Source organism: Schistocerca cancellata, chromosome 9 (assembly GCF_023864275.1).
Source record: "Schistocerca cancellata isolate TAMUIC-IGC-003103 chromosome 9, iqSchCanc2.1, whole genome shotgun sequence".
NCBI lineage: Eukaryota > Metazoa > Arthropoda > Insecta > Orthoptera > Acrididae > Schistocerca > Schistocerca cancellata.
The window spans coordinates 154,322,732-154,336,507 of record NC_064634.1 but is presented as its reverse complement, the minus strand read 5'-3'; positions in this window follow the sequence as shown (position 1 = coordinate 154,336,507).

Sequence of the window (13,776 nt, the reverse complement as noted above, 5' to 3'; positions counted from 1 at the left end):
ACACCATACAGCAATCTTTTCTAAATCGCTTTGCAACTGATACTGGTCTTCGGATGACCTTACTAGATGGTAAAATACAGCAGCATCTGCGAACAACCTAAGAGAACTGCTCAGATTGTCACCCAGGTCATTTATATAGATCAGGAACAGCAGAGGTCCCAGGACGCTTCTCTGGGGAACACCTGATAGCACTTCAATTTTACACGATGATTTGCCGTCTATTACTACGTACTGCGACCCACCTGACAGGAAATCACGAATCCAGTCGCACAACTGAGACAATACCCCATAGGCCCGCAGCTTGATTAGAAGTCGCTTGTGAGGAACGGTGTCAAAAGCTTTCCGGAAATCTAGAAATACGGAATCAACTTGAGATCCCCTGTCGATAGCGGCCATTACTTCGTGCGAATAAAGAGCTAGCGGCGTTGCACAAGAACAATGTTTTCTGAAACCATGCTGATTACGTATCACTAGATCGTTCCCTTCAAGGTGATTCATAATGTTTGAATACAATATATGCTCCAGAACCCTACTCCAAACCGACGTCAATGATATAGGTCTGTAGTTCGATGGATTACTCCTACTACCCTTCTTAAACACTGATGCGACCTGCGCAATTTTCCAATCTGTAGGTAGTGATCTATCGGTGAGCGAGCGGTTGTATATGATTTCTAAGTAGGGAGCTATTGTATCAGCGTAATCTGAAAGGAACCTAATCGGTATACAATCTGGACCTGAAGACTTGCCCGTATCAAGCGATCTGAGTTGCTTCGCAACCCCTAAGGTATCTACTTCTAAGAAACTCATGCTGGCAGCCGTGCGTGTTTCAAATTCTGGAATATTCCATTCGTCTTCCCTGGTGAAGGAATTTCGGGAAACTGCGTTCAATAACTCCGCTTTAGCGGCACAGTCGTCGGTAACAGTACCATCGGCACTGCGCAGCGAAGGTATTGACTGCGTCTTGCCGCTTGTGTGCTTTACATACGACCAGAATTTCTTCGGATTTTGTACCAAATTTCGTGACAATGTTTCGTTGTGGAACCTATTAAAGGCATCTCGCATTGAAGTCCGTGCCAAATTTCGCGCGTCTGTAAATTTTAGACAATCTTCGGGATTTCGCGTTCTTCTGAACTTCGCATGCTTTTTCCGTTGCCTCTGCAACAGCGTTCGGACCTGTTTTGTGTACCATGGGGGATCAGTTCCATCTCTTACCAATTTATGAGGTATGAATCTCTCAATTGCTGTTGCTACTATATCTTTGAATTTGAGCCACATCTCGTCTACATTTGCATAAGTAGTACGGAAGGAATGGAGATTGTCTCTTCGGAAGGCTTCTAGTGACATTTTATCCGCTTTTTTAAATAAAATTATTTTGCGTTTGTTTCTGGTGGATTTGGAAGAAACAGTATTGAACCTAGCTACAACGACCTTGTGATCACTAATCCCTGTATCAGTCATGATGCTCTCTATTAGCCCTGGATTGTTTGTGGATAAGAGGTCAAGTGTGTTTTCGCAACCATTTACAATTCGCGTGGGTTCGTGGACTAACTGCTCGAAATAATTTTCGAAGAAAGCATTTAGGACAATCTCGGAAGATGTTTTCTACCTACCACCGGTTTTGAACAAGTATTTTTGCCAACATATCGAGGGAAGGTTGAAGTCCCCACCAACTATAACCGTATGAGTGGGGTATTTATTTGTTACGAGACGATTACCTAGTGGAAAGTGGGTGGATGGCATTAAAAAAAATTTAGGACAACGTGGATTCGTGCAGCCGAAAGTCGTGACGCATGGAAAAATCTAGAGGAGGCCTTTATCGAGCAGAGAATGTCAAACGGCTGCGTCTGCTACGTAATCTGAAGCGGCCGCCGCCGCCGCCGATGACGATGATGATGATGAACTGACTTCAGTATCACACACACTGAAATGCAGCAACTCGGCGATGACACAACTGGATCAGTCGCAGACCATCGTGTTAGCATCCTGTGAAAAAATGAGAATATTTAAGGCATTATATTGCATACAATGAAAGGTCAAAGTACAAAACACATACAAGCGGCGATTAATGAAATCGTTCTTAAAGCGTAATCTATTAGTCACGAGCTATTAGTGGAGACAGAAACTAAATTTGTACATTCTTGTCAGCGAGCGCAATTGCACAGTGACCAACATACTACTCTCTTATTGGCTTAATTATCCGTCCTGCCTTGCTGATATGAATTAGAAACAACGTAAAGATGAATTATTTTTTGTATCTCATACTCTTGTAACAATGGATGAATTTTTTTTCTTTATAAGAATCTTCCTTCATAATTTTTATCTGTAACCTATACTTTCATCGTTAATTTATACGGGACATAGGTCGCTCGCTGGATCCGAGACGGAATGAATTTAGGGAATAGTTTTATCAGAAGAGGAGTGGGATCTGTGAAACGACGTGAACAAGCAGTAATATTGTGTTATAAACTTATAACTATTCAAAAGCTAAGATCGAAGTTCTTCAAACGAAGAAGTTTGCATGATTCAATATATTAGCTCTCGAGTGCTGAATTGTCTGCAGTGTCTGCAAAGTTTAAATGCTCAGCACATTTCAAAGCAGAGGTGGATACACAATGGCCTTTCGCAATGTTTACATGTGGTATTATTTCTTACAACTTGTTTTCGCCTCTTGTATGTCAGCATCGCTTCTTTGTGCTCTTTCAAATGGTTCAAAAGGCTCTAAGCACTATGGGACTTAACATCTGAGGTCATGAGTCTCCTAGACTTAGAACTACTTAAACCTAACTAACCTAAGGACATCACACGCATCCATGCCCGAGGCAGGATTTGAACCTACGACCGTAGCAGCAGCGCGGTTCGTGACTGAAGCGCCTAGAACCGCTCGGTTACAATGGCCGGCTGTGCTCTTTCTTGGAAGGTAGTTCCTCTTACCGCTTGTAGCCGCATGCCGTCAGGAATTCCACTTGCCGTGCCCTTCTTTGGATCTTTCTTCAAAATTGTTCACTACTGAGACGTCTAATAGTAAATAAATAAAATACCACAGTTTAGTGAACTCAGCATAGATTGTCACCAGGAGAAAATAAAATATTTCATAGAGAAACTTATACACTACTGGCCATTAAAATTGCTACACCAAGAAGAAATGCAGATGATAAACGGGTATTCATTGGACAAATGTATTATACTAGAACTGACATGTGATTATATTTTCACGCAGTTTGGGTGCATAGATCCTGAGAAATCAGTACCCAGAACATCCACCTCTGGCCATAATAACGGCCTTCATACGCCTGGGCATTGAGTCAAACAGAGCTTGGATGGCGTGTACAGGTACAGCTGCCCATGCAGCTTCAACACGATACCACAGTTCATCAAGAGTAGTGACTGGCGTATTGTGACGAGCCAGTTGCTCGGCCACTATGGACCAGACGTTTTCAATTGGTGAGAGATCTGGAGAATGTGCTGGCCAGGGCAGCAGTCGAACATTTTCTGTATCCAGAAAGGCCCGTACAGGACCTGCAACATGCGCTCGTGCATTATCCTTCTGAAATGTAGGGTTTCGCAGGGATCGAATGAAGGGTAGAGCCACGGGTCGCAACACATCTGAAATGTAACGTCCACTGTTCAAAGTGCCGTCAATGCGAACAAGAGTTGACCGAGACGTGTAACCATTGGCACCTCATACCATCACGCCGGGTGATACGGCAGTGTGGCGATGACGAATACACGCTTCCAATGTGCGTTCACCGCGATGTCGCCAAACACGGATGCGACATCATGATGCTGTAAACAGAACGTGGATTGATTCGAAAAAAATAACGTTTTGCCAATCGTGCACCCAGGTTCGTCGTCGTTGAGTACACCATCGCAGGAGCTCCTGTCTGTGATGCAGCGTCAAGGGTAACCGCAGCCATGGTCTCCGAGCTGATAGTCCATACTGCTGCAAACGTCGTCGAAGAGTTCGTGCAGATGGTTGTTGTCTCCCAAACGTCCCCATTTGTTGACTCAGGGATCGAGACGTGGCTGCACGATCCGTTACAGTCATGCGGATAAGATGCCTGTCATCTCGACTGCTAGTGATACGAGGCCGTTGGGATCCTGAACCGACCGATTCCATGTTCTGCGAACAGTCATTGGATCTCGACCAACGCGAGCAGCGATGTCGCGATACGATAAACCGCAATCGCGAATGGCCTCATTCCGACCTTTATCAAAGTCGGAAACGTGATGGTACGCATTTCTCCTCCTTACACGAGGCATCACAACAACGTTTCACCAGGCAACGCCGGTCAACTGCTGCTTGTGTATGAGAAATCGGTTGGAAACTTTCGTCATGTCAGCACATTGTAGGTGTCGCCACCGGCGCCAACCTTGTGTGAATGCTCTGAAAAGCTAAACACTTGCATATCACAGCATCTTCTTCCTGTCGGTTAAATTTCGCGTCTGTAGCACGTCATCTCCGTGGTTTAGCAATTTTAATGGCCAGTAGTGTAGAAATGTAGACTTCGTTTCATATGCACAGTCCAGTCACGTTAACATGGCCACCGCCTGTGTTCGACGTCATAGTGAAATAACAACTCACAGACGGCAGGTGGCAGCACTAGCACTGAGGGGGTATACGAAGCGTGTCGGGGAGGAGAACAGCCGTTATTGTAATGCGCAAACGGAACGGTTTATGTGACGTCGGAAAGGGCATAATCATTGGCTTTCGAGCTGAGGGTAGAAGCATTTCCGAAACGGCTAAGTTTGGAAACTGTTCGCGTGGCGCCGTGCATGGCAAAATGGTGCAATCGAAAGTGGGTTCCGAGGCAGCTGTGGTGCACATCGACGCCATAGACGACAGGGGTGGACGACAGCTGTGGATATGTGTACGGGCGAATAGACGAGCATCTGTTGAGCAACTGATCGCCTAGATTAGCCCAGGGACTACCGACTGCGTCTCCTCAAGGGCCGCCAAGCGAACGTTGCCGCGTGTAGACCTCGGCAGCATGTGCTCGGTTCGTGCTCCGATGCTGACCGCTGGTCATCGGCGAGGAAGGCTGGAATTTGCACTCCAGTACAGCAACTGGACGTCCACTGATTGGCAACAGTTGGTTTGTGGGATTGAAGGGACCAGACTGCTACGGTCATCGGTCCCTCGTTCCAAAATTTCCAACACCCACACAGAATGAAAAGGAACAATGGAAAAGACGACAGACGACACAGGACAAGAAAGACTTAGACAGAGACCAGACAAAAGGAATTAAAATCACCCAGAGTGTGACAGTGGTTGGCCGACCATAGAGACAAAAAAGGAAAAGCCGACCACCGAGAAACACACCAAAAACTCAGACTAAAATCGTAGGCCAAAGGCCAGAATCAATACAAAAAGGACAAACACTTAGATTAAGTGATAAAAGCCCCCTGCCCGAATAAAATGCAAAACTAAGCCTGCCGTAGCAGTGTCATCTTTTAGAAGGGCAGGGAGAGTATCAGGCAGCGCAAACGTCTGCCTGAGCACAGTAAACGGGGACAGGCCAACAAAATGTGGACCACCGTCAAAGCCGACCCGCAGCGACATAGAGGCGGGTCCTCATGGCGCAGTAAATGGCTGTGCGTCATGCGGGTGTGGTCCATGCGGAGTCGACAGGACTAGTGAGTCCCTGCGAGTGGCTCGCATGAATTACCGCCACACATCCGTCGTCTCCTTGATAGGACGGAGTTTGTTTGCCGTGGTCAGGTTGCGCCATTCAGTGTCCCAAAGTTCGAAAACTAAGCGGCGTAAGATCGCTCGCAAATCAGTCTCCGGGAGGCCAATGTCCAGAGATGGTTTACTGGTGGCCTGTTTGGCCAGGCTGTCAACATGCACTGAGTGGTAACAGGTGGCCTTGTTAGACGAATCACGTCTTATGCTCCATCAGACAGACGGCCGCTGGCGTGTAAGTCGTCTGAAAGGAAACACTCTACATGTATCGTAGGAAGGGTCCAGGACGGAGGAGGGAGCGTTGTTGCTGGGAAATGTTCGTGTCAGTACCTGGGTGATCTCGTTACTCTGAAAGGCACAATGGATTATCGCAAGTACGCTTCTGTCCTTGGGGACCATGTCCACTCTTATATGCAATTTGGTTTTCCTCGGCACAATGGCGTCTACCAGCAGGACGGTACAATGTTTCACACAGCTCACACTGTACTTGCGTGGTTCGGAGAGCACCAGGGTGAGTCTAACGTACTCCCCTTGTCACCAAAGTTCATAGACGTAAACCTAATCCAGAATCTGTGGGACCACCTGGATCGGGCTGTTCACGCCATGAATCCTCAAGCGAGAAACCTAGTGCAGCTGGCCACGGCACTGAAATCGGTATGGCTCCACATTCCTGCTGGTACCTTTCAGAATCTCACTGACTCTTTTCCTCAACGTCTTTCAATGATCTGCGCTGCAAAAGGTGTAAGTGGGCTGCTTCTGTGTAGGCAGTGCTGCGTAGCGCTTTTCATTGGATCTCTGACTCTTTGTAAGAGACTCTGTAGGTGGTCGAACTCGTTGTTGGATGTTAATCGCCAGTAGTGTTGGGCAGATGGTTCAAATTGCTCTGAGCACTATGTGAGTTAACTGCTGTGGTCATCAGTCCCCTAGAACTTAGTACTACTTAAACCTAACTAACCTAAGGACATCACACACATCCATGCCAGAGGCAGGATTTGAACCTGCGACCGTAGCGGTCGCGCGGTTCCAGACTGTAGCGCCTAGAACCGCTCGGCCACTCTGGCCGGCAGTGTTGAGGAGTTGGAAGTTAGTTCCCAGCAGTGATGGAAGCACTGTTGGGTAGTTGGAGGTGAACAGCCAGCAGTGATTGATGTCGGATGTGAGAAGCTACACTGATGAAGGGTAGAGGTCTGAAGTGTTAGCGTAAGCTAACGATCTGGAAGTATCTGACTTGGAGATTGTATATTATTCATGACTACAGACCTTTGTACTGGATGGCAATGACGATTTATATTCGTGTTTGAACTGGATGTGACATTATTAAAGTAAAAAAATACATTACGTGGTTTGCAACAAAATCTTTCCTTTGCTAAGCCGGCTTGAGTGGCCGTGCGGTTCTAGGCGCTACAGTCTGGAGCCGAGCGACCGCTACAGTCACAGGTTCGAATCCTGCTTCGGGCATGGATGTGTATGATGTCCTTAGGTTAGTTAGGTTTAATTAGTTCTAAGTTCTAGGCGACTGATGACCTCAGAAGTTAAGTCGCATAGTGCTCAGAGCCATTTTTTTTCCTTTGCTAACCATATGCCTGTTAGTAGTTAGTGGCTTTAATAGTTAGAATCTCTTATTTAGCTGGCTGTATTGACGCTCGCTGTATAGCAGTAGTCCGCGTAATGAAGATTTTTGTGAAGTTAGTGCTTAATGAAATGTATAGGTTATTGTTAAGATTTCTTTTTAGTCAGGGCCATTCTTTTGAATTAACTATTGGAAGTCAGGCTGCATTTCTTTGAGCAGTCAGATTACGATGCGCTGGAATATTGTAGGTCAGTGTTGACAGGGTAAGAATAAGTAAAGAGAAAGTACCCTCAGTACGTTCAGTTTCACTCAGCAGCTTCAGAACCAAATAACGCAGAAGTTTTAACTTCTCATTTAATTCAGCAGTTTAAGTACATACACACACAGCTGAAAATAAAGAAGTTTCAAAGGTGTTTATTCAGGCTTTTCACAAGTGGTCACATTAATGTGGTTCGACAGAGTACAAATAAATAGTTAAATGTGAATTCATTTACACATGCTGGTTACAAGGGAAAACCATCCGATGACTTGAAGAGTAAATTTTTCGGTGAACATACGAGCCGAACAGTACCGATGCAGCAACTAAAGTTATGAAGCTAAGAAGTACGTTCAGTGCCCTTATTTTTCAGTAAACCCAAAGTAGTAGCGGAAACGTGACACCTCTAGAGAAAAACAGTGCAAAGCCATGTTTCACGCATCACACAGTTGTCCCGTAGGCTTCAAAAGAATTCCTAAACCCAATAAGCTACTACAGCACCACACAGAGGTGGAACATAGTTGCTGCTGTGGACATAGGGGATCGAGAAAGATGCCTTCTCTAAAATACTTCACACCAGAAATGACATCAATTCCGGGATCACAATTGACCATCATTTCAGTGAATGTAGATAGTATTTCACAATCAAAAGAAAAACTGCTGCATAATATGTGTAGGTTGATTAAATGCCTTTATTATGCGTACAGGCGACTCATACAAGTCTTAACATAGAATCAATGGGATGTGTCTGAGCCGATCAAAAATATGAAAGTGTCATCTTCTTTCGAATGAATTCGCAGATGATAGCAACGTCCTTCATTAAGGTAGAAGATATTGAAATTCTAACAGTAGAAAACAACGGCTGCTCTATCAAATCGATATAGAAAACCATTCAGTGTTGATTTCATTGTCAAAATTTCTGCTAATTTTCTAGGTCAGAATAAACAAATAGTGACGAGTGACTGTAAGTGTCACAGCACGAAATGAATATATGAGCATAGTGATGAAAAATGGCAAGCACAGCAAGAATGATCGGACGCTAACTGTCTAACAATGAGTTATATAAGACGGGAAGTAGCCTCCATCATTTAACAGTGATATATGGAAACTTGGCTATAGTTCAGATCTGATATTTGGCAGTGATAACATATTCCAACAGTGAATCAAAACAGTTTGCAGTCCAATTCGAAACACACAACAGAAACGAACCATGTGTTAAATACGAGGTGCATTCAAGTTCTAAGGCCTCCGAATTTTTTTCTCCGGGCTGGAAAGAGATAGAAACTGCGCATTGTTTTAAAATGAGGCAGCGTTCATTGTCAATACGTCCCAGAGATGGCAGCACCGTACAGCAGATAGAATTTTACCGCCAGCGGCCGGAATGAGAACTGTTTTAAATACTTAAAATCGCGACGTTTTCCTTACTTGAACAGCGTGCAGTCATTCGTTTTCTGAATTTGCGTGGTGTGAAAGTAATTGAAATTCATCGACAGTTGAAGGAGACATGTGGTGATGGAGTTATGGATGTGTCGAAAGTGCGTTCGTGGGTGCGACAGTTTAATGAAGGCAGAACATCATGTGACAATAAACCGAAACAACCTCGGGCTCGCAAAGGCCGGTCTGACGACATGATCGAGAAAGTGGAGAGAATTGTTTTGGGGGATCGCCGAATGACTGTCGAACAGATCGCCTCCAGAGATGGCATTTCTGTGGGTTCTGTGCACACAATCCTGCATGACGACCAGAAAATGCGAAAAGTGTCATCCAGGTGGGTGCCACGAATGCTGACGGACGACCACATGGCTGCCGGTGTGGCATGTTGCCAAGCAATGTTGACGCGCAATGACAGCATGAATGGGACTTCCTTTTCGTCGGTTGTGACAATGGATGAGATGTGGATGCCATTTTTCAATCCAGAACCAAAGCGCCAGTCAGCTCAATGGAAGCACACAGATTGACCGCGACCAACAAAATTTCGGGTAACCGCCAGTGCTGAAAAAATGATGGTGTCCATGTTCTGGGACAGCGAGGGCGTAATCCTTACCCGTTGCGTTCCAAAGGGCACTACGGTAACAGGTGCATCCTACGAAAATGTTTTGAAGAACAATTTCCTTCCTGCACTGCAACAAAAACGTCCGGGAAGGGCTGCGCATGTGCTGTTTCACCAAGACAAAGCACCCGCACATCGAGCTAACGTTACGCAACAGTTTCTTCGTGATAACAACTTTGAAGTGATTCCTCATGCTCCCTACTCACCTGACCTGGCTCCTAGTGACTTTTGGCTTTTTCCAACAATGAAAGACACTCTCCGTGGCCGCACATTCACCAGCCGTGCTGCTGTTGCCTCAGCGATTTTCCAGTGGTCAAAGCAGACTCCTAAAGAAGCCTTCGCCGCTGCCATGGAATCATGGCGTCAGCATTGTGAAAAATGTGTACGTCTGCAGGGCTATTACGTCGAGAAGTAACGCCAGTTTCATCGATTTCGGGCGAGTAGTTAATTAGAAAAAAAATCGGAGGCCTTAGAACTTGAATGCACCTCGTATATGCAGTCGCTGTATCATAGAGAATCCCATATCGAAGGATGTTCAACTTCAAGATATCTGATGACGAAATGTTTAGACACTTGCTGGATAATGCAGCCGGTCGTGGTGTCCGAGCGGTTCAAGGCGCTTCAGTCTGGAACCGCTACGGTCGCAGGTTCGAATCCTGCCTCAGGCATGGATGTGTGTGATTCCTTAGGTTAGTTCGGTTTAAGTAGTTCTCAGTTCTAGGGGAATGATGACCTCAGATGTTAAGTCCCATAGTGCTCAGAGCCATTTGAACCATTTATTTGGATACTGCAATTTCCGGTTTCTAACCAGCATCTGAATCATACGACGTATCATTGAGGCTTTAAAACATGGGTGTCCAACCGTGGACCGCGGGATGCCAGTGGCCCGAAGCCAGTATCAGTGCGGCCCAAGAAATGAGCACCTATCACACAATTGGTAAAAAAAAGTTCGATACAATTCTGGTGATGTAAAGTTCTGATTAATTGCATATTTTCAATTTGAAACTCCCGTCACGTGATGTTATTCTCTTCTCTCTCTTAGATTCATCCTATTCTGTTCCCTCTCTCTAAGTAATGCAACACATGTTTTTCTCGCCCAGTTTTGAATAAAAAAAAGTGCTATTTATTGTGGGACATAGTCTAATATTCCAGTTGCATCCACTATAATTCGATGAAGTTCCAATAGATCGCGGAGCTGCACATAGTCTTCAAAATGGCATCCGTAACAGAGGAGTGTTCTAAGCAGAGAGCTGTCATTGAGTTTCTTGTGGCAGAAAACCATAGCATCGCAGATATTCTTAGGAGCTTGCAGAATGCCTACGCAAACTTGGTAATAAACAAAAGCACGGTGAGTCGGGAGATACGTCGTCATCATCGCAACAAAGTCGTACAAACCTGTCCGATCTCCCACGTGCAGTCCGGCTGCGCACAGCTGTGACACCTACAATGTTGGAACGTGCGACACTCTCATTCGATGTGTCGACGGATCATACACCTCGCTGCTCAACTGGACGTTTCTAATGGTAGTACTGACACACTAGTAAACAAGTTGCGGTATTTAAAGGTGTATATCCGCGGGGTTTCACATCACCTAACAGAAGACCATATAGAGCAACGAAGGACAATTTGTGCAGAATTGCTTGTGCGTTACGAAACTGATAGTGGCAATTTTTTGTCGTCACAGGCGATGAAACATAGGTTCATCACATCGAATAGGAAACAAAACGACAGTTGATGGAGTAGCGCCACATCACCTCTCCCCCGAAGAAAAAGTTGAAAGCCGCATCATCAGCCGGCAAGGCAAACCGACGGTCTTCTGGGGCTCTGAACTGGATATTCTGTTTTATTTTCTCCCTGGGGTGCAACAATCAACTGTGAAGTGTATTGTTCTATCCTCAGGAAACTGAACAAACGACTTCAATGTGATCGTCGCCACAAAAATGCAAACGATCTACTCCTTCCCCATGACAACGCGACGCCTCACACAAGTCTGCACACCTGAAAGGAATTCACAAAACGTCATTGGACTGTTCTTCCCCATCCACCGTACAGCCCGGACTTCACACCTTCTGACTTCCATTTGTTTGGCACACTGCGGGAAGCAGTACGTGGGTGATTTGGTGGTTATTTATGAAGCAAGACGTTGGCTCCGATGTCAACTAGTAGAATATTACCATGCGGATATACAGGCCCTCCCAGTAAAGTGATGTAAGGCCGTTGCATTAAAGAGACATTATTTTGGAAAATAGGGTTTGGCAGGTAGATGAGTGGGGAATTACATTCATGCTCATAAATTAAGGATAATGTTGATACATGGTGAAACAACTCTCTGGTGGGCGATTTGCGGGTTTAAATCACCTCAGGGTATGACCAAGCGGTGCATTTGACCTGCGGTCGTCGCACGGTGGCGCTGGAAGCAGCCCACATGCGCAGAGGTGTGTTGGTGCATGTCAGAGTACGGTGCAGCGAATAAGTGTGCAGACGTTTCCAGACGTGCTAATGGTGACTGTGTGTTGAAAATGGCTCAAAGAAACATATTGATGACGTTATGAGGGGTAGAATACTAGGGCAACTGGAGACTGGTCAAACATAGCTACTGGTAGCACGGGCCCTCCGTGTGCCAAAAGTGCGATCTCAAGATTATGGCAACGATTCCAGCAGACAGGAAACGTGTCCAGGAGCTACAGTACGGGACGTCCACAGTGTACAACAGCACAGGAAGACCGATATCCCACCATCAGTGCCCGCAGACCGCCACGGAGTACTGCAGGTACTGTGGGACTTAACCACAGCCACTGTAACAGTTGTCTCTAGACACACAGTCTACAAACGACTGAACAGACACGGTTTATTCGCCCGGAGACCTGCAAGGTGCATTCCACTGACCCCTGGTCACAGGAGAGCCCGTAAAGCCTGGTGTCCAGAACACAGTACATGGTCAGTGGAACAGTGGTCCCAGGTTACGTTCAAGGACGAGTCCAGTTACAGTCTGAACAGAGGTTCTCCCAAGTTTTCATCTGGCGTGAACCAGGATCCAGATACCAACCTCTTAATGTCCTTGACAGGGACCTGTATGGAGGTCGTGGTTTGATGGTGTGGGGTGGGATTATGATTGGTGCTCGTACACCCCTGCATGTCTTTCACAGAGGCACTGTAACAGTTCAGGTGTATCGGGACGTCATTTTGCACCAGTATGTCCACCTTTTCAGAACTGCAGTGGTTCCTACCTTCCTCCTGATGGATGATAACGCATGGCCCCACCGAGCTGCCATCGTGGAGTAGTACCGTGAAACAGAAGGTATCAGGCGAATGGAGTGGCCTGCCTGTCCTCCAGACCTAAACCCCATCGAGCACGTCTGGGATGCTCTCGGTCGACGTATCGTTGCACATCTTCAAACCCCTAGGACACTTCAGGAGCTCCGACAGGCACTGGTTCAAGAACGGGAGGCTATGTCCCAGCAGCAACTCGACCGCCTGTCCAGAGTATGCCAACCCAACGTGCGGCCTGTGTACGTATGCATGGTGATCATATCCCATATTGACGACGGGGTACATGCGCAGGAAACAGTGGCGTTTTGTAACACATGTGTTTCGGGACGGTTTTCTCAACTTATCACCAATGCAGTGGTCTTACAGATCTGTGTCGTGTGTGTTCCCTATGTGCCTACGCTATTAGCGCCAGTTTTGTGTAGTGCCACGTTGTGTGACACCACATTCTGCAATTATCCTTAATTTATGAGCATGACTGTATATAGTGTACAGGAATTCTGAAAGAAAGCAATCTGATTTCAAACAAAAAAGTGTTGCTTTACTTAGCGAACGCCCCTCGTAATACGTGGAGTTCAGAAATATTCGTCTTTCTTCAATGTGTCCCAGGTAAGCTAGAAGGTAGGACACCCCTGCTCCAAAGACTTGCTTCAGAATGTCGCAGCCTCGAATGTCGTAACTTACGTGTCCCTCGCCTTATTTCGAGCTTGTTGTTCGGTTTATAGAGTACAGGATTCTATTTTAAAAAAAGATCCATTTGCAGAAGCAAGATAGGAAGCTGTGAATAAACTCAGTCACTGCGAGTATAGACAATAGATACGTGAATGAAAGCAATAGAAGAAGTGTATCTCACAACAAGAAGCCACAGAGCATGGAGATTACTGAGAAGCCTCAATAATGACAAAAACAGGTACACAAGATATTACAACATCACTGCTAACCGGACAAAC